General features: G+C 37.3%; 1 long non-coding RNA gene across 7 annotated transcripts in view; it reads right to left on the bottom strand.

Moving 5' to 3' along the window:
- Positions 1 to 21,356, bottom strand: part of LOC113599313 (uncharacterized) — a 220,382-nt gene that overhangs the window by 117,624 nt on the left and 81,402 nt on the right. Inside the window, exon 1 of one of the 7 annotated variants that reach the window (XR_008294953.1) lies at positions 16,290 to 19,150. The exons of 5 other annotated variants lie outside the window; for them this stretch is intronic. This is a non-coding gene — a long non-coding RNA (uncharacterized LOC113599313). Of the gene's footprint in view, positions 1 to 16,289; positions 19,151 to 21,356 lie in introns of those variants that run through there. One more of the 7 variants, XR_008294956.1, reaches the window with a different exon arrangement.

Below are 21,356 nucleotides of genomic sequence, written 5' to 3'. Positions count from 1 at the left end.
CAAAAAAAGAAAACTATAGACCAAGATCCAAGTTCTGGTACAACGGTTGTTGTAATGTTGTTCTGCATTGTACTACTACAAGATGCTACCAGTGGGAAACTGGTAATATGTAGAGATCTTCTTTATTATTTCTTATAACATGTGAACCTAAAGTATCTCAAAATAAAAAAAATTTCACATATAAAAAATTGCTTTTTTTGGGCCTCATATTCTGAAATATTTTTACTGAATAAAATTATAAGTAATCATTCTTTTTCCAATTTTAATTAAACAAATTTCTCAGTTGGAACCAACAATCTTTTCCCATATCAATACCAAGATGAAGAAACTGAGATCCAGAAGAGTTGCATGTCTTGATCAAGTTTAATGACACCTTCACTACTGAATTATGACAGAAGTCCATGATGTCCAATTCACACTTTCTACCAAAATATCAGATTGAACTATATAAAATTACCAATATTGAGTCATTATTATCTATAAAAAGGTGCAACCCAGTGTATAATCTCTCATCATGGAAAAGACTTCAGATGTTGCTGTATTTTCAAATAAGCATTTATTTAGTATCCACTGCATATTTAATTAAGTATAAGATGTTTCACTCTAGGGGCCCCTAGGTGGCTCAGTCAGTTAAGCATCTGACTCAATTTCAGCTCAGTTCATGAACTCACCATTCATGAGTCAAGCCCTGCCTTGGACTCTGTACTCATAACTCAGAGCCTGCTTGGGATTCTCTCTCTCCCTCAGTCTCTGCCCATACCCCACCCCAACTCATGCTCATTCTCTTTCTCTCAAAATAAATAAATAAACTTAAAAAAAATTAAGATATTTCACCCTAAGGAATATGTCATTTAACTTTCCTCTGATATTATTGTGGTAGAATCCACTCCCTAAGGAAAGAAAAAAAAAGAAAGAAAAGGAAAAAAACAAAAACAAACAAAAAACTTCAAGGTAACCTGGCTATGTGCCTACGTGACGACATCCCTCATGACCTTGTAAACTGAGACTACTTAATCAGACTACATGTTTGTGTGTGTTACCATATATAGGAGACAAAAAAATAGAAAATGTGTTTTAAAAAAAAAAACTATGCCACGGGATATTCAGGGCTCAATTCTGATATTCAGGGCTCAACCCAACTGAGTGGTGCCAGCAAGGAATAACGTTGCTTCCTGGAAAGAAAAGCCTTGGTGTCATGACTCTCTGTGTGAGAATCCTGCTACATTACTAGTATTGTTTCCAGGACCTGAAATCCCTCAGGAATGACCCAAAGTTTCATTTCCTCCATCCTACCCTGAAGTCCTCCATATCTCTTGTGTCCTACCATGTTGATAGATTTGATGTCACTGGATGGGATTCTCAAAGCACCAAAGAAGCTGAAGGACTACCACTTGATCTATGCTCATCCAGAGGCTTGGCCCCTGGTCCAATCCAAAGTCTTCTAAGAAGCTCTAGGTCTAAATAAGTGTAAGACTCCCCAGGGCTTCTGAGAAACTCCCAGACTGAAAATTATTCCTAGTGCTCCTTTTTGTTTCAGACTAGGATTAACTCTAAGTGGCCAGGGACGGGTGTTGGAGAGGATGAGGCCCCAGTATCAACCTGTCCTGGGAGTTATTCACAATGGGGGGCATTTAGGGCATTTAAAGAAAGAGTCCAGGGCCTTTCCATTAGGCAGTCTCAATGCCACCACAATGCATTGCTTCCTGGTGATCCTGAGAACACACTTCTACCTACCTACTTAGGTTCTTATTTGGCAGCTGTCTCTTCGTGGGCCATAATAAATACAGACCAGAACAAAGAACCTGGGTGCTCATCCCAGCTGTGTTTGTGAGCAACAGTGTGACCTTAAGCACCAACTTTATTTTTCTTAGACTTTCTTGCTTAGCCGATAAAGTAGTGAAATTACTGATATAATAATCTAATAAGATAATGCTATGTTTTCCAAACTAGAGTATGTTCATTATTCATGATATATGAGATGATTTTAGGTGGTCTGTGATCAATATATTTATCTTAAGTACTTTTGCCTTCCATTTAGGAGAAGACAAATGGTTTCCTATTTACAGTAAATTCCCTTTAAAAAAATAAATGTGTGTACATTTTTCAAAATTTAAAGTCATTTAAAGGAAAATATTAAGTACATAATATTATAGGAAACACATGGATGTGACAAAATAACTTGTGTTATTAGAAACACCAAGTTAACAAATGTTGCACGTGTCGATGTATGAGAGCTTCTCTGGTCATTCCAACACTGTGATCAAAAGCAGTGGTGCATGCCTGAATTATCCATATGTCCACTCATCTTGACAAAATTTACGAGTTAATTGCTTCACTTTCCCTTTCTCTTTGCCAACGTATACAGTCCCAGAGCCTGCACTCACCAGAAACTTCCCTAGACTTCAAGATACATCACGTCATATCACATCATTGGCTTCCTGTGACTTTCAGTGTCCAACATAAAGTCGTTACCTTTATCATCACCTGAACTATTATCACCTCATGTCACCCCCTTTAACCACTCAAGACGCACGTCATCCTGGTTAGCACTCTGCTCACTGACCTTGTCTACCATGCTGCTGCTACTCTGCACATGCCCAATTCATTCTGCAAGGTGCATTTCAAAACAGACTTGTGTCTGCAAATCTAGCAAACCACATCACTTTCATACGATTTATTAATTTCATAAGGTCCCTCACCCTGGCAGTGAAGAAAATAAACTATATTTAATTACAGGGTTAACTGAAGACTACACTGCTCACAGCCATCTCCCACATTCTATTTCTGTCAAGTGAGTAATAAAGTTGAAGGTCATGGTAGAAAGACAGAGATAAAGATGAACATCATTTCTTTTTCTTATTTTCTTCCAGTTATAATGCCTCTCTCTGAATACCTTGCCAGACAGAGATGTGGCAACAGCTTCCTGGATGCCAGAGGGCAAACACTACATTCACCCTGGACGTGATCAAAAGAATATTTATTGACTGACTGATTGCTATTACTCAAAATATCCAACTTATAAACTGCCTTCACATAAATTGCTTTTATCTCCTTTGGTTTTCATGAAAACTCTGGGAAATAGCTAACGTCACCTTCCTTTAACAGAGAAGGGAAAAGAAGCTTAAACAAGGCAACGATGTAGCTAATTATGGCAGGACTTGGGTTTGGGTATGCTGCCTCCAGGTCCAGCAGGTTTATACTCCTTACATCTCTACTGAGAGGGTCTCTGACATAAGCCATGGCCATAAAAGAGATATTAGTTAGGTTCACTATTCTTTGAGTCTCTTGAAACGAGGCAGCGAAGTTGATGTAAAGGTGCTTACTTGTAGATCAGATGGCTGACATCATCTGGCTTCTCTTAACCTCATCCTGTGGCTTTATTCCCCCATCCACTGTTCTCAGTGCCCTGGGCCTCCTTGCTATTCCTCAAACAGGTTAAAGCCAACTGTGCTCCCCACTGGCTGTCACCCCATCTGGAATTCTCCTCATGACCCCCTTTCTAAGAAGGACCTTATTGAAATAGCATCACTCCCTTCTCTTCTTATCACTTTCTCACTCTTCCCTGCTGTATTTTTTCCCATAGCTTTTATCACCATCTGGCATAGCATAAATTTTATTGATTTGTTTGTTTGTTAATATGCCCTTCCCCACTAACATAAACTCCATTATGGCAAGGATTTTTATTGCATTTACTACGCTGTATTCCCACTCCCCAGTGACTGACACATAGCAGACATATAAATGCTGGCAGAGGGGGAAAAAAAGAGATCAAGAAGAGCAAGAAGGGGGAGAGTGAGGGGAGGAAGGAAAGGATTTGAGTTCTGACTCCACCACCTAATTCACAGCTGGGTGAACATAAGTCACTTTACTTCTGGGACAGTTTCTTCCTCTGACAATGAAGTGTTTAGATTCAGTCACCTCTAAGATCACTTCTGACATAATGCTCCATAATTCTGTGCATGATGATTCTATGTTTCCCTTGTTTACTGATTAGGTACAGGAGGATAAATAGTCATCACAAGGCAAAAGGCTGCACACATCAGTGAACTCCCCTTCCTGCTGGTATCACTTGTTAGTGTGCTGAACACAGCTAGCCTGATTCTAGCGTATGAGAGACCTTTCTATGTGGCAGTTTTTGAGAAATTTCAGGAAAGCTACCACTTGATAAAAAGTATCTTTCCCCCACAAGTTTCTGTTGATGTTTAAAATTCTAAGGTGAACAGCATTTCTGTGGACACCATCTCTTACCAAACTATAAAGGTCCCTCTAAAACCCTTATCAGTCTCGGATACATGTTTGGCCGCTCTGCAAAAAGACTAAGACTTTTGGAATGAAGAAAACCTGGATGGGAAGCCTGGTCTGCCACTTAGAACAGACTACCAGAACATGACTACCAAAACTTGAGCAAATGATTTATTTCTCTAAAACTTAGCTTTGTAATCTATAAAATGGGGATAATGATAGTACTTGTTTTATATAGATTTTCTGAGGATTAAGTGACATTAAGTTTTTATAGAACTTAAGAAATGATCAATAAATTATAGTTAGTATATTGCTTTTAATAGTATAAGAATAATTTTATCTGATCCCAGTGATCAGTTAACTTCTGGTGTTGGGTTTGTAAATAGGCACACTCTGGACAAAAGGAGGACATATAGATTCAGAATACAAGAGCAAATATTTCTTTCAGGATTCAAAAGTGCTAAAGGGCACCTGGGTGGCTCAGTCAGTTAAGCATCTGACTTCAGCTCAGGCCATGATCTCATAGCCCCTGGGTTCGAGCCCTGTATCGGGCTCTGTGCTAACAGCTCAGAGCCTGAGGCCTGCTTCAGATTCTTTGTCTCCCCCTCTCTCTGTCCTTGCCCCACTTGTGCTCTGTCTCTCTCTCTCAATAATAAATAAACATAAAAAAAAGTTTTTTTTAAATAGTGCTGGTATACTGGGAGGGGAGGCTGGGCAGTCTGGAGTCACAGAGATTCCATAAGGGAGAAAGGGATCAAAAGCAAATTGCAGTAATCACAGTCAGAATTATCACTTTTCCACTGATGTTTTAAACTTGAAAATTACTGCCTTTTTGGTTAATCATGACCACAGATCACTGTAACTCAGGAGATGTCACATATCACCTCACAACAACTCAATGCAACAGTAGCAGACAGAAGAGAATTTGGTTCTCCCTGAGGCAGACATGACAATCAATCAGTGGCCCTGAGTTCATGGTTCTGCCAGGAAACTTATCAACAAAGGTCAAAGTTGTTTGGGAAAGACCAAAAAAAGAAAAAGTACTGAAATCCTAGGCAGTGCCACTCATTAATCAAGACTAAATGAAAACATTGTTTCTATGCCTAAAGCACTGACATCTTCTGTACAAACTACAACACTTTTATTTTAGTGATTACGTTATGTTTCAAAACTGATAGAATACCAAGGAAAAGGAGCGGGAAGTGTCCAGAAAAATAGCTTTGCCCCCAAAATAAAAAAGAACCAGTATAATTGGAAACTAAGGATCACTCTGAATTTCTGTCTCCTTATTAAGCCAGTTCCTGTTTTACTACATATCATGAAAGTTTTTTTCCATATTTTCTCAATGTTTTGCATCAGTTATCTGAAATGTGTAATATTCTATATTAGAAAACTATAACTGCACTTATAAATAATAAAAACCTTTAGGGCAGTAGAAACAGAAAATGACAGTCTTAAATGTCTTATCACTTGATAAACTGCAAATTTATGATGTGACCTCCTTCTAAAGAACTCATATTTGGGTTAGAACAATTCCTGATTCAATGTTTGACTTATGAATGGTTTTAACAATTTGAGGACTATTTTTCTCAGCCATAAAATAATTGCTTCATAGAACGAATATACAAATAACAGTCATTTGGCAATTTACATAATGCTAACGACAGACATAGGCACTCTTACCTCTCAGGTCCTGCTGTACCCTGTATGGGTGGTGGTACATTTCACTTTGCATTTAAGCCCTTGAGAGCTGAAAGTTCTTAATTTCATCACTATCATGGTGCCTAGCACATATTAAGTACTCCATTGAATATCTTTTAAATTAATAATGAATAATGGATAAATTAGTCACTGGGAATGTGAAATTGTGTAAGGCTCAACTGATCTTACAAGTTAGTTGGATAGTTAAGATATGCAAAATTAAATTACAATCCAAAGGTTGAATTAACCCAGAGGCTAAACTGTTCCAGGGAAGAGTACCTGGGCAGTAACTACTGTGGAATGAGGAAAGGCAGATTAGTGTGCTAGGTAAGAATTTAGGCTCTGAAATCAATGGAATAGGTTTGTTGCTTGACTTTACCATTTTCCAGCTGTGCAAATGTAGATAAATTACTCTCAAAAGACCATGAAACCATCACACATTCTCTGAAATAAAAAGACAAAGGCTGAAGATATTCTTACTACAGCAAGAAAGAGTGAGACTGGCTAGGCACAGGCTCAGCTGGTCTTCCATAAAATTTGGGGAGGCATGCAGTTCATAGAGACTTTTAGGGGCATCTGTAGAAACCTGATTACTAGGTGTAAAAACTGCTGTTGATGGGTTAAAACTCAGCAATGTGTTTACTGGTGCAAGTCCTGAATGGCTAACTTTCAGAAGCAGAGGACTGGCCCTGATAAGTTGGCTTATGAAAGCGCACTCACTGTAAGGGACAAATTTAAAAACAGTTCTGTTGACTAATTGTTGCCATGGCTACAGAACAATTAATCATACCTTTGTGAAAACTAAACCTTTCTAAATTTGAGTTTCTTTATCAATAAACTTCACAGAGGTTTCATAAGAATTGTAAAAGGTGATGCTCATAAAGAACATACATTGTACTTGCCACATACTGAGTAGTCAATAAAGTTATGTTTATATTTTCAAGATAGATGGAAGGCAACTTGTCTAGAATATATATAGAATTCCTATGAAATATGGTCTAAATGCTTTTGCCAGAACACCATGAAATACTGCTTTATTCCCTCTCTACACTCTTGGTTAAAAAAAAAAAACAAAAACAAAACTAACATGGTATTTTATTTGCAAGGTCTAACACTAAGGTTAAATGGGTTTGTATTATGTAGGATTCTGCTTTTCTTCTGTTCTTAGCTCACCTTAGATTCTGAAGGCATGAGATAAATAGAATGGATATATGCCAGGCTCTAGGAGAACATAGGGAGATGTGGACCGGATTATGGTTTCTAATTCTTCCCTCCCACCTTGCTATAAAATTGTACACAACCTTACAGTATCACTCACCAAGTAAATAGTATGTTGCCCACCCCCATTGGCACTAATGTTGGTCATGTGAATTACTTTGGCCAACATACTGTAGCAGCTATGATATAAGCAGAGGTTTTAGGTTGCTTTCAGGATTTGGTTCAGAAGTTTGCATCTCTGCCATCCACCATGAAAGTAACATATGCTATCAAAGAAGCAAGGAGATACATGGAGCAGATCTGCACCCAACATTCAGGCTGAGGCCAAACTCAGCTCATCAACAGATCCATGAGTGAAAAAAAAAATTTTTTTGGTGTGAAGTCACTGAGATTTTGAAGTTGTTTGTTATACCGAGAAAATTTACTACATAAGGGAAAGACATAAGGCAGAGCCTGGATTGTTATAGAATGGAAAAGAGAAATGGAGCAAACATGGGGAATGAAGAATCAGAGAAATAGATTAGCCTAAAAAAAATAATGCCATTATTTGGTTTTGCTTCAGCTGTAAAGGGAACATTAATAAATTAGTACTTTCTCTCTTCCTAGGTACAAAATAAAACTAAGATAGAGTAGTCACAAAGACTACAGTATAAGGCTTTCCAGGAAAGAAAGATACTCAGAGTAAAAACGAAAGGTGAGTACTCAGTGCCTGACATATAACAAGCTAAGAAGGATATGAGCTGGAAAACCAATCCCAAGATTGAGGAGGTTCTGAAAGAATAGAGAAGACCAAGAATCTAGGTTCTAGGACAGTCCTCTTATAAAGCATCTTAGCACACTACAGATTGGATTCAGTGCAGGATTAAACTCAATTTGTTATGTACATATATGGGAACAAAGGAGCAGATATTAAGTAAAAGCATAGATCTCTGATGCACTGCTAGAAAATATCAGCAGATCGTAATTAGATGGGATGAATTTGGTAAGTGTGAATGTCAAGGCTTGTCTGTTAAAAGCAAGCTAACTCTGGCAGAAACTATAAAGAAAATTTAAAACCACACTCCATGATACCAATGTTTTCTTAGAAACAGATTTCAAGACTTCTGGGGATGAGTGATGTCACACTTTCAAAGTTTCTAAGTTAAGTTTCTTTGGTTGAAAGCAATATAATCTGACATTGGTTAACCTAAGGAAGGGGGGAATATATATATGGAGACAGAGAGAGAAAGAGAGAATCTTACCTACATTATAGCATCAGATAATCAGGGCTTAAGTTAGAGCAGCTCTGAGCATCTTTACGTGGACTAATGGAAAGCGTCATCTGGGCTGAACAAGCTGCGATTCTTTTTATCCTCGTGTCCTTCCCCATAAGTTTCCAAAACCCAGGCTGCTGAGACTGGCTGCCTTAGTTTATGCCATGTCCCTTTGTACCATCAAGATTGCAAACAATAAGGGAAGGATAAGTTTTCCAGAAAGAAATTGTAAATTGCACAAAAAGGGGGTTGGTGTGACCACATACTAGGTCACAAAAATAACGGACAATTCTTGTTTTGATTCTTTCATTAATTTATATCTTGGCGTGCCTTGCTCAGTGTTTGGTCCATAGTGGACACTCAATAAATATTTTTTGAGTAAATATTGAATGAATGAACATAAAATGAATGCTCTCAGGCCTGCTGACAATCCCTTTTTACAACTTCTATAAAATGGTTATGTTAATATCTGTCTTATCTTTTCATTTGTCTCAAATTGGGATGATATAAGAAATAATTTAGAAAATTTAATGATCTACACAAACAGAAGGAAGTTGAGTATTTTTGTCTACAATAACTTATATTTTGGGGGCACTTTTAATGGGTCAGCCACCATGCTAAGTACCTTACATAATTTCATTTGCTCTTCAAATCCTATGAAGTAGACGTTATTCATATAACACTCTACTGCTTCCATTTTATACTTGCAGAAACTAAGGCTGGAGGGCCATAATATGATTTGTGCAAGATGTCAAAGTAAATGAGAGTAGGTGTTTGAATCCAGAAGTACATGACCTCAAACACCACACTCTTGACCATTACATTCAGTAGGCATTCAGACTTTTCTGATCCAGAAGGAACGTGCAGATTTCATAATCATCAATGTAAGCATGCGTTATCTTTTTTTAAACATGAATGTACAATAAGAGAAAGTGGCAAATAATATAATTTAAGCCTCCCAGTTTAAGTTATGAAAATTAAATTACTATATGATGAAATAAAATACCATGTGCTTTATTTAGAGAGTGTTACCTCTGATTAAGCTAATATTAAAACTCTGATCAAAACTCCAGCAGAATAGCTTTATCTAGGTCAGATCCATTTCCATGAGAGTCCTGTTAATTTATAAGTGTTGAGCTAATTTCTTTTGTGAATAAGATTTTAATTTCAGATCCCAAGTGTTTGACAATGATAGACAAAACAAAAATGACCCTTTGGAAACAAAATATAAACTTAGTATAAATTATGCATGCCAGACAACATCTAATAAGTTTAGAACACTTTGCTCAAAAGCTTAGAATGCAATGAAATTAAACTGTTTATATTTGGGAATTCTGAACTTTTAGAAGAAAGGCTAAACTGGTCTCCATCAGCTCATCACTCTCTAAAACAGTTGATGTCCATTAAATGGCTATGAGATTTTTTTTTCCTTCACCCTGTGTGATGGTGTTGTAATAGTCACAACTTAGGGAAAAAGAGTACAAAGATATCCCCTGCTTTTCAGAATTTTTGCATTATGCCACTTCCCTTTTCCAGAAAACCTATGTTAGTACCTATTTTCACTAATAGAAATCTGAAGAGGATTTTCACTCTTAGGAGAAAAGGTGAAAATCGAAAATAACATTCCTCATTTGTTTCAGAGAGAACCTGTTAGGCAGCGCACCTTGAACAGCGAGAATGGCGCCACCAAGCTCTTTCCCTGGGAACTACACTCAGCACCTCAGCAATAGCTGCCATAGTTCTGAACTGAGTGTGAGTCCGTGTTTATCTCGATTTATTTTGTGCTAGTGTTAGCAAAATGTGTCCTAGGTATCAGAAAAACCTAAAAGAGGTTATTTTGGGGGCCTGGAAGTGCTGAAAATTTTTTCCACATAAATTAATGGTGATTGCTTCTTCACTTTATACCATTTCAGCTTACAAAATTTTCCATCGGAACATTCTCCTGTTAGCGGGGGACAATCTGTACTTTGTTCTCACTTCTGCATTTTTTTATAACATTCTCAACTTACCTCCACAGTCAAAGGAAAAGCAAATTTAGGACCCACTCTTTCCCCCGCTTAAACTTCTATTGCTAAAAGAAGACTCTGAAGCCTGATTTAGAGGTTCTCTACATAATCTGAATTTGTTGGATAATAATTGAAACTTTCACTTTGGTTTGGCAAAATGGGATTTGTAGGATACGTTAATATAGCTTTTGAAACTGAGGAAGTGCTCCGAACTAGTGACTATTGATCAACTAGACTGCTTCCAGGTACCATGAACCAAAACACAAGTAAAAGTTCCTTAAACAATCAAGACCTTTGTAACTCTTTTAACAAGAAGTCCAGAGGTAGGGAATCTCCAGAGTTGGTTAGTTCAGCAGCTGATTGAGCTCTGGCATCTTCCATACACTGATTTTCATCCTTGGGCATATGTCTTCTTGGTTACAAGGGAACAGCAACAGCTCCAGACAGCACACCTTCACAGCATAGCCCCTGCCGGGAGGAACCAAAAATGTCCCTGACTTCTGCCTGCTCCCTTTTTCCAAATTCCCTCAGGCAGTGCGGAGCCTGCTTGAGATTCTCCGCCTTCCTCTGCCCCTCCCCTGCTTGCTCTCTCTCTCTCTCTGTCTCAAAACAAATAATTAAAAAAAAAAAAACATAGTTAAAAAAAAAAGTAAATTAGTCACAGTGATTCTTTAAATTAATATTATCCTTCATGATTTTCAAAAGTATGTTACTTCTAGGAATCCATTTTCTAGAAATACATGCACATGTACACCTGTGTGTGTGTGTGTGTGTGTGTATTCACTGTCAAGTTATTGTAATCATGAAATTTTAGGAGCAGTATAAACTCATCAGTAGAAGCAGAGTTAAATTAATTGCTATATATTCATAAGGTAGAATTGTGGGCAGTTCTTTAAGAAAATTGGTAAATTTATACGCAGTGATGGAGAAGATGTATATCATAAATTATTCTGTTTTAAAAGAAAAATGTGGAACAATACTTACCCTATATTACATTTTTGCTTTAAAAAATACATGTGATATGAGCATAGAAAATCTCTGAAAGGATACACAGCAAACTGTTAACAGACAAATTTGTAGAATTGGTATTAAGGAATAAAATATTTTAATTTTCACTTTATAAACTATGTAACTGGCTAAGTATTATGTTTATAATTTTAAATAGTCTAAAAAGAACAAAAAGGAAAATTTCAGAATATTGTAGCCATTATCCCACTGGTTTTTTCATTAGAGTGATTTAATAAAAGGTATTGTAGGGAAGCAGTACAGTGTAGTGATAAACAAACTGCCTGGGTTTGAACACCAGCTCCTCTAGTTCTAACTATACATGCTTGGGCAAGTTACTTAATAGCTCTGTTCCCCACTCATCTGTAAAGTGGGGATAATCACAGTACCAATAGAGATTGTTGTAAGAATAAAAGAAGGTACTGGGTGTCATATGAAAGAGATGAATCACTGGATTCTACTCCTGAAGCCAAAACTACACTGTTAACTAACTTGAATTTAAATTAAATACACACACACACACACACACACACACACACACACACACACATATACAGGGAATAAAAGGAGCTAGCACATGAAACATTCTAAAACAGTTACCTGGAACATAGTAAGAGTTCAATAAATGCTAGCAACTAATAGAGAAGAGGTACAGAAAGGACACATGTCTTAATGAAAATGGTCTATCTCTTTGGTCCCAGAGTTGGGATTAGAACTTAAGTTGTTTAGTTCCTGGTTCAGTTGCCTTTGAACAACAGCTTTGTTCTTTCTCTTTTAAGCCTTTGAGATCAGTCTAGTTTCCTCCATTCTTTATTCTAGAGGACACTGTCTCCAGCATTCAAATGGAATATGTAGAAAATGATAAAAAAACAAACAAACAAAAAACAAGTCATCAAGAAAATATTCAAACTACAAGGACAGTAATTCACTCAATAAGTCTAACAATTTCCTGAAAACTTGTTTTCTTAAATTCAATATCCTGCAATTGTCAACAAGGTGCATGTGTATGATTAACTCTGAGGAAATAAGGATCTGCCAGCAAAATTTAACCTGAAAAAAAAAAGTGTTATGAAGCAAAATCCCTCAAAATATGACCAACGTGTCATGTCAATTTCATAGAAGAGCATAATGGCTCAAGCAACTGTTCATCACGGGCGAAATATAACATACATTTATATTCTCAAAAGATGCCACAGTACACCATCAAATGCAATTAGTACATATGAATACCAAAGCTTTTCCATGAATGGCCTGAGTTTTGGAAAGCCGTATAACTGTTTGTCACATATTAGGTATTCAAGAGATATCTGCTGAATGGATTAATGAATGTACACTTCAAATCTGATTACATAATTACCCAGCTGCTAGCTGTCCATCTCTGATGTACTTGAAAAAGCTTCTTTCTTTTTTAATATCTTACAAAGTAGAACAAAAGAGATTTTTAATTTAATACTATCTAAATCAACTACCAGTGTTTCCATTTTTCTACTAACAGAAACACTAAGCATTGAGAAATATTGTTCTGTTACATGAAAATCCTCTATGTTTTCATAAAATTTCATGAATACGTCAAAAAAGAAAGGGGAATGGATATATATGTATATATAGAGAGAGAGACAGAGACAGAGACAGAGAGACAGAGACAGAGACAGGCAGGGTTGGGGGAGAGAAGAGGAGAAAAAGGGGAAAAGGAGAAGGATTGAGATATTTCTACAATGTGATTACTCTAATTTTGGCTCTCGGGTCTCAACAGCTTCATTTCCCCTTTATTTCTTTTAAGATAGACAAGTAGTTTAGTTTCCTGGGTGGATTGCTGACTTCCACAGTCCCTGAATATCACTTTTCCTTCCATTTAAATTACCTTTACTGGCATGCCTGTTCCTCACACAACCCAAGTCTGGGAGACAGTGCCTTCTTTGACCCATACTGAAAACAGGAAGCAAAGCACTGGGTTTGCTTTGAATGACTGGGTTTGCTTTGTTTTCTTCTTTTAGCCTGAAGCATGAAGCAGAGTGTACCTTTTGGTTTTTTAACTTGTTTCAACTAAACACTACCATTTTTGTTACATCCACTAGACAAAATCTATGGAAGTTCCACACAATCACAAGGGAACTGGGAAATTCCACAGAAGACACACAGCTATTTGTAGCTCCATTCTTGGCAGTGTTGAGATTTGAAATTAAGAGGAAGAAAACTAAATACAAGACTGGAAGCTACTATTTCTAGAATTAGTTGGTTTTCAAATGCATTAATTAAGAATGTCCAATTACCTGGCTTTACCATGTTTGTGATTTGCACTCTTTTCTTCAGTTCTATCATCAGAAAATCATTTCAGACCCTGCCATCATTGCCACAATGTTATTTTGGTATGTTTTCAGTATGAAATCTCCTTTTCAGTGTTTTTTACATGTGTTGTTTATGCTTTCAATTTCTGATTCCTTTGATCTCTTTTATACTTTATCATTTATTTTAAAGCCTGTACTATATTCTAGTTGTTTTTATGGGTGATTCACAACCGTCTCTGAGTAAAAGCGTAAAGGTTTGATGAGCTTATTATGAACTGTGTGTCCTGTCCTTCTTTATTGGAACAAGAAGCTCTTCAGAATCTCAGTGGCTACATTCATAGCTTCTCAGAGCCTTGACACCAGCTTGGGGACACAGCCTACAGGTTTATCTGCTCTTTTCATGTTGTACTCAGAGCAAGGTGATATTGTTACTTGGCTTCTTGCATTATTTACAAGATAAATATTTTTGTTTACTACAAGCCTCCTAGACCAATACTTCAAAGAAATACAATCCAGGGCAGCAAATATTTACTGTAAGATAATAGTGAAAAACAGTAGGATCTGGAACCAAAGAGATGGTAAAGGAAGCTCCCTCCCCCACTGATTTTATATCTAATTAGGAAAACTAAGATGTCCTGAATGAAAAAAAAAATGGTGAGTAGATAACCTTAATTTTTTTTTTTTAGTTCTAGGATTCTGATTCCATCAGGAATAAAAGATAAATGAATAATTTTAAATGCAGGAGCAAATTAGACTGAACTCATTATATTATGAATAAAGGATTTATGGCATGTAGTCTCAGTACTAGAGAAGAGGAAAGGAGATATCTGCTACTCTCTGTTTCAAGAGGAATATGAGCCTTCTCATTCTTGGTGGGCCCATGAGGCCATGCATGATTTACCTCAGTATTTTATTATTTTTGCTTCCCCATGTGTCAGGCATCCCTCAGCACCCTGGAAATCTTCCTCTAAGAAACTTTGAGTCAGATACCTGTGCTATGTGACCTACAACCTTAAGCATATATCCCTGCTGTTGCCTCTTTACCCCCACTTTACTACAAATTCCTACAGGACACGGATATTGCAATCAATCATCACATCAATGAAGAGTTCTTCTTTATTAGATAGAAGAGATGTGGGTATGCGTATATCCTTGGAAGAATAAATAATTCAGAATTCTATAAATGGCTATGCTGCATTTCTACAGTGCCTCTTTCCCTCTATCTCCTTATTCTCCTCTGGTGTACATACTTCCTGAGAATTCTGGCAGGAGAGAGGAAGGATATGGAGCCAAGAACACTCAAGCATAGCAAGCCAGTTACACTGCTTCCTCAACAAAAGTCCACCTTACATCCATATTGTCATCAAACAAATGAATATTACAGTGAGGCATGGACCAGTGCAGACCCATCATTATTTCTCTAAGCCAGTATTTCATTTAAAAGTTGTACATGGTTCCTCAGTGAAGAACATGAGCTCTAGAATCAGGAAGACCTGAATTCAAGTTTGTCTCTCACTCCTGGCTACATGAATTTGGGCAAGAAACTTAGTTTTTATGCTTCCTTTTTTCAACCTATAAAATGGTGATACTCATAACAAATAACCTCGCAGAGTTATTGTGAAGGGTAAATAAACCAATATGTACAAGAAGAGCTCACACAGTGCCTAACAGTAAATATGTGCTTGACAAAAATTAAGTATGATGATTTATTCAGACCTTCACTTATTCATGCTTTCAACAAATATCAGTGCTGAAAATACACAGGGAAGAAAAGGGATAAAAATTCTTATTTTTACAAGCTTTCATTCTAGTAATAGAGACCACAGATTCATAAATATAATACATGATGTGTTAATGCAATGCTAGGGAGGAAAAATACAGCAGGGAAAGAAGAAAACTGAATGGGCATAACAGTGGTAGTGGTTGCACTTTTAAATTGGGTGATCAAGGAAGGCTTCACTCTGAAGATGATTACATAAAGTCATTACAACTCTTCCAATCTCCTGTGCCTAAGTAGGATCATACATAGAAACAAAAAAATTTCAGAATGTAAGCTCCACAAGATCATGAATTGTGTTTATTTGATTTATTACCATATCTGTAGTAATAGTGCTTGACAGGTAGGTGTCTAATGAATGTCTGATGAATGCTGATGAATAAATATTAAAAGTATATAAAGTGTTATGTGGCATGTATTATAAACATCTTGGTTGACAAAAGAAAATACAATCATTTGGGGCAAATAAGTATTAAAAATAAATGATAGAGTAAAATCAGTGTTCAATTGTTAGGAGCAGTGAACACTGCATTAGAAATCCTAGAAATATTTTATGGTAGCTGCTCCCCAGCTTTCTTCCACTAGGGTCTCTCTCTCTTAGGGAATCTGTCATTCCTTTCTCCCATATGGCAAATGGCAAACTACAAAGTGACCAGGTAACAAATGGGTGGGAAGGGCTGGCCCCTGGCAGAGATGGCCCATTCTAGGCAGAACACCAATTTTGGTGAGCTCATTTGAAGAGAAGCCAAGCCAATTAGACCCTCTGCTTGAGAAATTTGAACTGAAAGAACAAGATAGTTACCTGTAATTTGGATGCTTGAGCTGAAGGTTCATCTAGAGTTTGGGCTGCAGTGACCATTTCTGAGCCATGTTATGAGGAAATTGAGACTCAGAGAAGCTGGCTGGGAGTGAGAGATCAGAGTAACTGCAGAGAGGAAACAGGATGCCATGCGACAGAAAGACAAAGATGGGGAAGTGGCTGGCACTTAAGATTGCCTCAATTCCCACTGACTCTGCAGCCCGGTTGTTTAGTCTGTCCTGGATTATTGTGAGACATCCTCATGTCTTTAAGATAACCTCATTTTTACTTAGAGTAAGTTACTTTTCCTTCTAACCAAGAGAACACAGACTCTTGGTCATCAACTATATGCTTTGTACTTCAAACACAGAGTCTAATTTAATTATTAACACAATCCTTTTACTCATTTACTTTTGCAAGAAAATAAATGAAGTTTCAGAAAAATTAACCAATTCACCCAAAGTTGAATGGCTGTCAAATTAAAGATCTCACATTTAAGCCAAAGTTTGTCCAAGACCAAGGCCAATAATTCTCATCCTATTCTGGAGGATAGATAGAATATAAGCATTATGGGAAATAATAAAAAACAGACTCCTTTTGATTAGAGTATATAGATAAAACTTCATTATGAGAGGAAGGACTTGAGCAGACCTTAAAAGAGGAATAGAATGGAGAAGCATAGAGAATATTTTGGACTAGTGATTGAATGCTATTCCAGGTATAAATAAAACATAACCAAATCGTAGTGGGGATGACGAGAACGTCAGGCAAGACCACAGAGACACAAAGAAGCTTTGCATCAGTGAGAACAGGCTTAACTTTAGAGGATGGTATGAAATCAAGTTAGATCGTTAACTCTTGTAAATCCTGAATTCTTGACCTTGCATATTTAATACTGCTTGATGAATATTTTTTGAATGTGTGAGTGGCCTTATTTCTGCAATTCAAGAGTTGGAACTCGAGACAAAGATACTATTTTAGAAGAAAACAAAGACTACCCCCAATACTTTTATGTCTCTTCCCGAGGATCATCCTCCCCCACCCCCTTGCCACAAAAATAGAACTCTTCCTGACTCTAGGGAAACTACATTTCCAACTTTGGAATTGCTGATATCATCACTATAAGAGTAAATACCATGGCTCACCCTGTGGTCATGAGAGAGATTCAGCTATGACACTCAAGTACCGATAAGGTAATTTCTCTACACGGCATTTTAAAATTATTTGATTATAAAAATAAATCTTAAAGAAAGCAAAAACTGTATAAATCTCAAAGTCACTTAGAAGCAACTATCCCCACAGTAACCAAATCCTCTGGGAAAAAATCATGGTATATTTTCAACCCCCTAAAAATCCATTACTTTTCCAATAGCTTCTAATTCCTTGCCGTCCACTCATCATTAACTTATTGCATTATGACTATTATGACTATATATAACTATTGCATTACCTACTCTCTTTGAATGTAACAGTATGGATTAGTTTTATAGGACTGCCATAACAAAATATCAGAGACCAGGGGATTAAACAACAGAAATTCATTTTCTCACAGTTCTAGAGGCTAGACTTCCAAGAGCAATGTGTCAGCAGGTTTATTTCTTCAGAGATATCTTTCTATTTGGTTTGCAGATAGCTGTTTCCTCATCGTGCCCTCACATGGGCTTTGGTCTTTTTTTGTGTGTGTCACATCCCTCTCTTTTGGTGAGTCTAAATTTCCTCTTCCAATAAGCACACGAGTCAGGTTGGATTAGTGCCCACCCTAATGGACTCATTTTAACTTAATCACCCCTTTCAAGGTCCTATCTTCAAATTCAGTCACATTCTGAGGTGTACTGTTAGGCTTTCAACGTATGAAGTTTGAGGAGACACAATTCAGCCCATAACACTGTGGCTTCCTAATCAATAAATCCAAAGTTATTTCCTGCCCTCACTGTCCTCGAACTCTCTGGCATTTAATCCTGTTGTTCACTTCTTCCTCAAAATTGTCCTCCCTTTCCTCCTTCTCCTGGAGGGAGATGCTACTGTAGTAGGACCTCTGACCTTAGTGCCTTTGCACATGCTAATTTTTTCTAATTAGAGTAATTTCCATGCTCTTTTTACTTCCATCCCCAGTTGAACATCATTCCTTTGGGATGCCCTCCATTACCACCCTCATCAGTTTATATGTACCTTATCCTCTCCTATAATAGTAATGACAAAAATAATAAAAGGAGGAATCACTGACATTTATTGAGTAGTTTCTGTGTGGCTGGCACTGTTCAAAGTGCCTTGCATGTATTAATCTTTTACAACAACCCATAAAGAAGTAATAAAATATTATTCCCATGGTATAGAGAATGATATTGAGGCATAGCAAGGTAGGCTGTAGTCCATAATATTTCTGATAATGTTTAAAAAATCTTCATATACATAACAAATCTCTTGTGAGAGTTATTTTAATAATGGTGACAAAAAAGATTTATTGTCTGAACTCATTTGTTAGAGTTCAAGCCATTCCGCTCCTTCTTTGCACATAATTTGTACATTTTGGATGCATCCTGATTGATTTGCTCTGTCATACAACAACCTGCCATTCCTTTGAAGCCTGCAGCCAGGGTATCTGATCTCTCTCTCCACTGTGTGAGAAAGTACTTCCTCTATTTCTAGCCCCCATTAACGTAATTTCCTCTTAACTTTCCACCAGAATGCTTTACCAAGAACTATTCTGACTAGATGAAGAAAGAAATGAAAAGAAGGAAAAGAGGATAGAGAACATGGATAAGTAACCATACAAAAGCAGAAGGGAGATAACAGAGAATAGAAGACAAATATCCTGGCCTGCAACCATTTCATTGCAAATGGTTCTAGTTTCCTAGAACCTCCACACAGAGCCCTTCCTGAACAACCTGCCAACTATAGGGGACATTTGGATCTTCAAATGAACTGGCATGAATTTGGACCCTTTGTGTGATTACCTGGTACAATCCCTTTCCATCAATATTCCAATTGTTCTCATCAGACCCAGGTGTCACTGGCAGTTAAATTTAACTTGACATTCCTTTTGGTTTCTTGGTCTAATCTAAATGATAAGTCTTCATAGTTTATTACTTGTGTCATGTATTTTCAAGCTTACTTTTATCCCTTTAAATAATTTCAAACCTATTTCTAATAATTTAAATTTTAATTCCAGTATAGTTAACATACAGTGTCATATTAGTTTCAGGTGTACAATATACTGATTCAACAATTCTATTCATTACCTAGTGTTTATTGTGATAAATACACTCTTAATCCCCTTCACCTATTTCACCCATCCCCCACTGACCTTCCCTCTGGTAAACATCCATTTGTAACAACCTATAAGACCTATAAGACCCTCCCCAATGTTTACCCCCCTACTCCTCACTTCCTCTCTGATTTCACTTCCTTCAACTCTCCCTTTTGCTCATTCAGCTCTAAGCACACAGATAGTATTTGCAGTGTCTCCAAGGTCTTCACATTTGCTGTTCCCTGTGCATGCATTGTTCTTCCCTTCAGATATCTCTCTAGCTCACTAAACTTCAAGACTTCTCCAATATTACCTTCTGACTAAGATCTTCTCTGACCATGCTATCTAAAATTGAGCCTATGCTTTTCATACTCCCTGCTTCCCTCTCTGCTTGAAACTTTTCCCCATGGTGTTTATCACCATCAATCTTACTATTTAATTTACTCGTTTATTTTATTTTCTCTTTTCTGTTATTGGAAGATAAGTTCCAAGAGGGCAGAAAATTTTGTCCACTATTCACTGTCCTATCCCCAGTATCTAAAAAATTCCTGGAACATAAGAAATATTTAATACATTTGGGAATGAGTTTGCTTTCTCTCTTCACACATATCTTATGAAGGTAATACTTTATTGTGAACATTTTAAAAATCTGAAATTTTTTCTCACTTTAACTTTTTTTAATGTTTATTTATTTTGAGAGACAGAGAGAGAGATAATAAGTGGGGGAGGGACAGAGAGAGAGGCTCTCACAAACTGTGAGATCATGACCTGAGCCAAAGTTGGATGCTTAACCAACTGAGCCACCCAGGTACCCCTATTTTTTCTCACTTTAAAAACAACTATCCTACCTGCACACAGAAAGGCTTCAAAAGTATCTGTAGTTTGAATTTCTCAAATAGGAGCTCCTGTTGTGTTCCTGTTCTTAGGTAAGTACTGAGGGAAGCCCTGTAATTTTTTGGTAAGAAATGCCTAGAAAACATTTCTCAAATCAGCTAGAGCAGAGAACACTACATCTGGGACCTCAAAATACTTCTTTTTTAATTTGGAGAGAGAGAGAGCACCAAGGAGGAGCAGAGAGAGAGGAAGAGAGAGCCTAAGCAGGCCCCATGCTGAGTGGGGCTTGATCCCACAACCCTGCGTTCACCACCTGAGCCAAAATCAAGAGTCAGACGTTCAAACAACTGAGCGACCCAGGCACCCCTCAAAATATTTATTAATCCCCAAGAGGCTTTTCTCATGTTAATTCTTCTCAACTCTTTGATCACCATTATTTTTCTAATATACATGAAAATCACCTGGGGTGGGGGAGGGCAGGCAATGATACACAGGAGGAGAGCAGATTCTTCATTTGAGGGGAAAATGATCACTTTGAACCTGCCCCAAAATTTCAAATCCAACATATAGAGTTATGTAGGGTAGGTCTCATTATTAAGTAATCAATAATATTGGTCCTTAGTTAAGTGAGTCAACTTTATTCTCTATTTAGTCCACTGGATGACATTTAATGATGATAATATACAGTTGAGGATAAGTTTGCTTAGCTTTTGTTTTTCTACTACAGCTGTCCTTCCATAGAGGTCAGCACACAGTGCAATTGCCTTAATAATGCAAATCATCTATAATTAAAATTATATTAGCCATTCTCTAGGGGCACCTGGGTGGCTCAGTCGGTTAAGCGTCCAACTTCTGCTCAGGTCATGATCTCGCAGTTCGTGAGTTCGAGCCCCATGTCGGGCTCTGTGCTGGCAGCTTGGAGCATGGAGCCTACTTCGGATTCTGTGTCCCCCTCTCTCTCTGCCCCACCCCTGCTTGTGCTCTGTCTC

Source organism: Acinonyx jubatus, chromosome C1 (assembly GCF_027475565.1).
Source record: "Acinonyx jubatus isolate Ajub_Pintada_27869175 chromosome C1, VMU_Ajub_asm_v1.0, whole genome shotgun sequence".
NCBI lineage: Eukaryota > Metazoa > Chordata > Mammalia > Carnivora > Felidae > Acinonyx > Acinonyx jubatus.
Note: the sequence above shows the minus strand (reverse complement) of the source record. Positions and strands in the feature narration are given on the sequence as shown.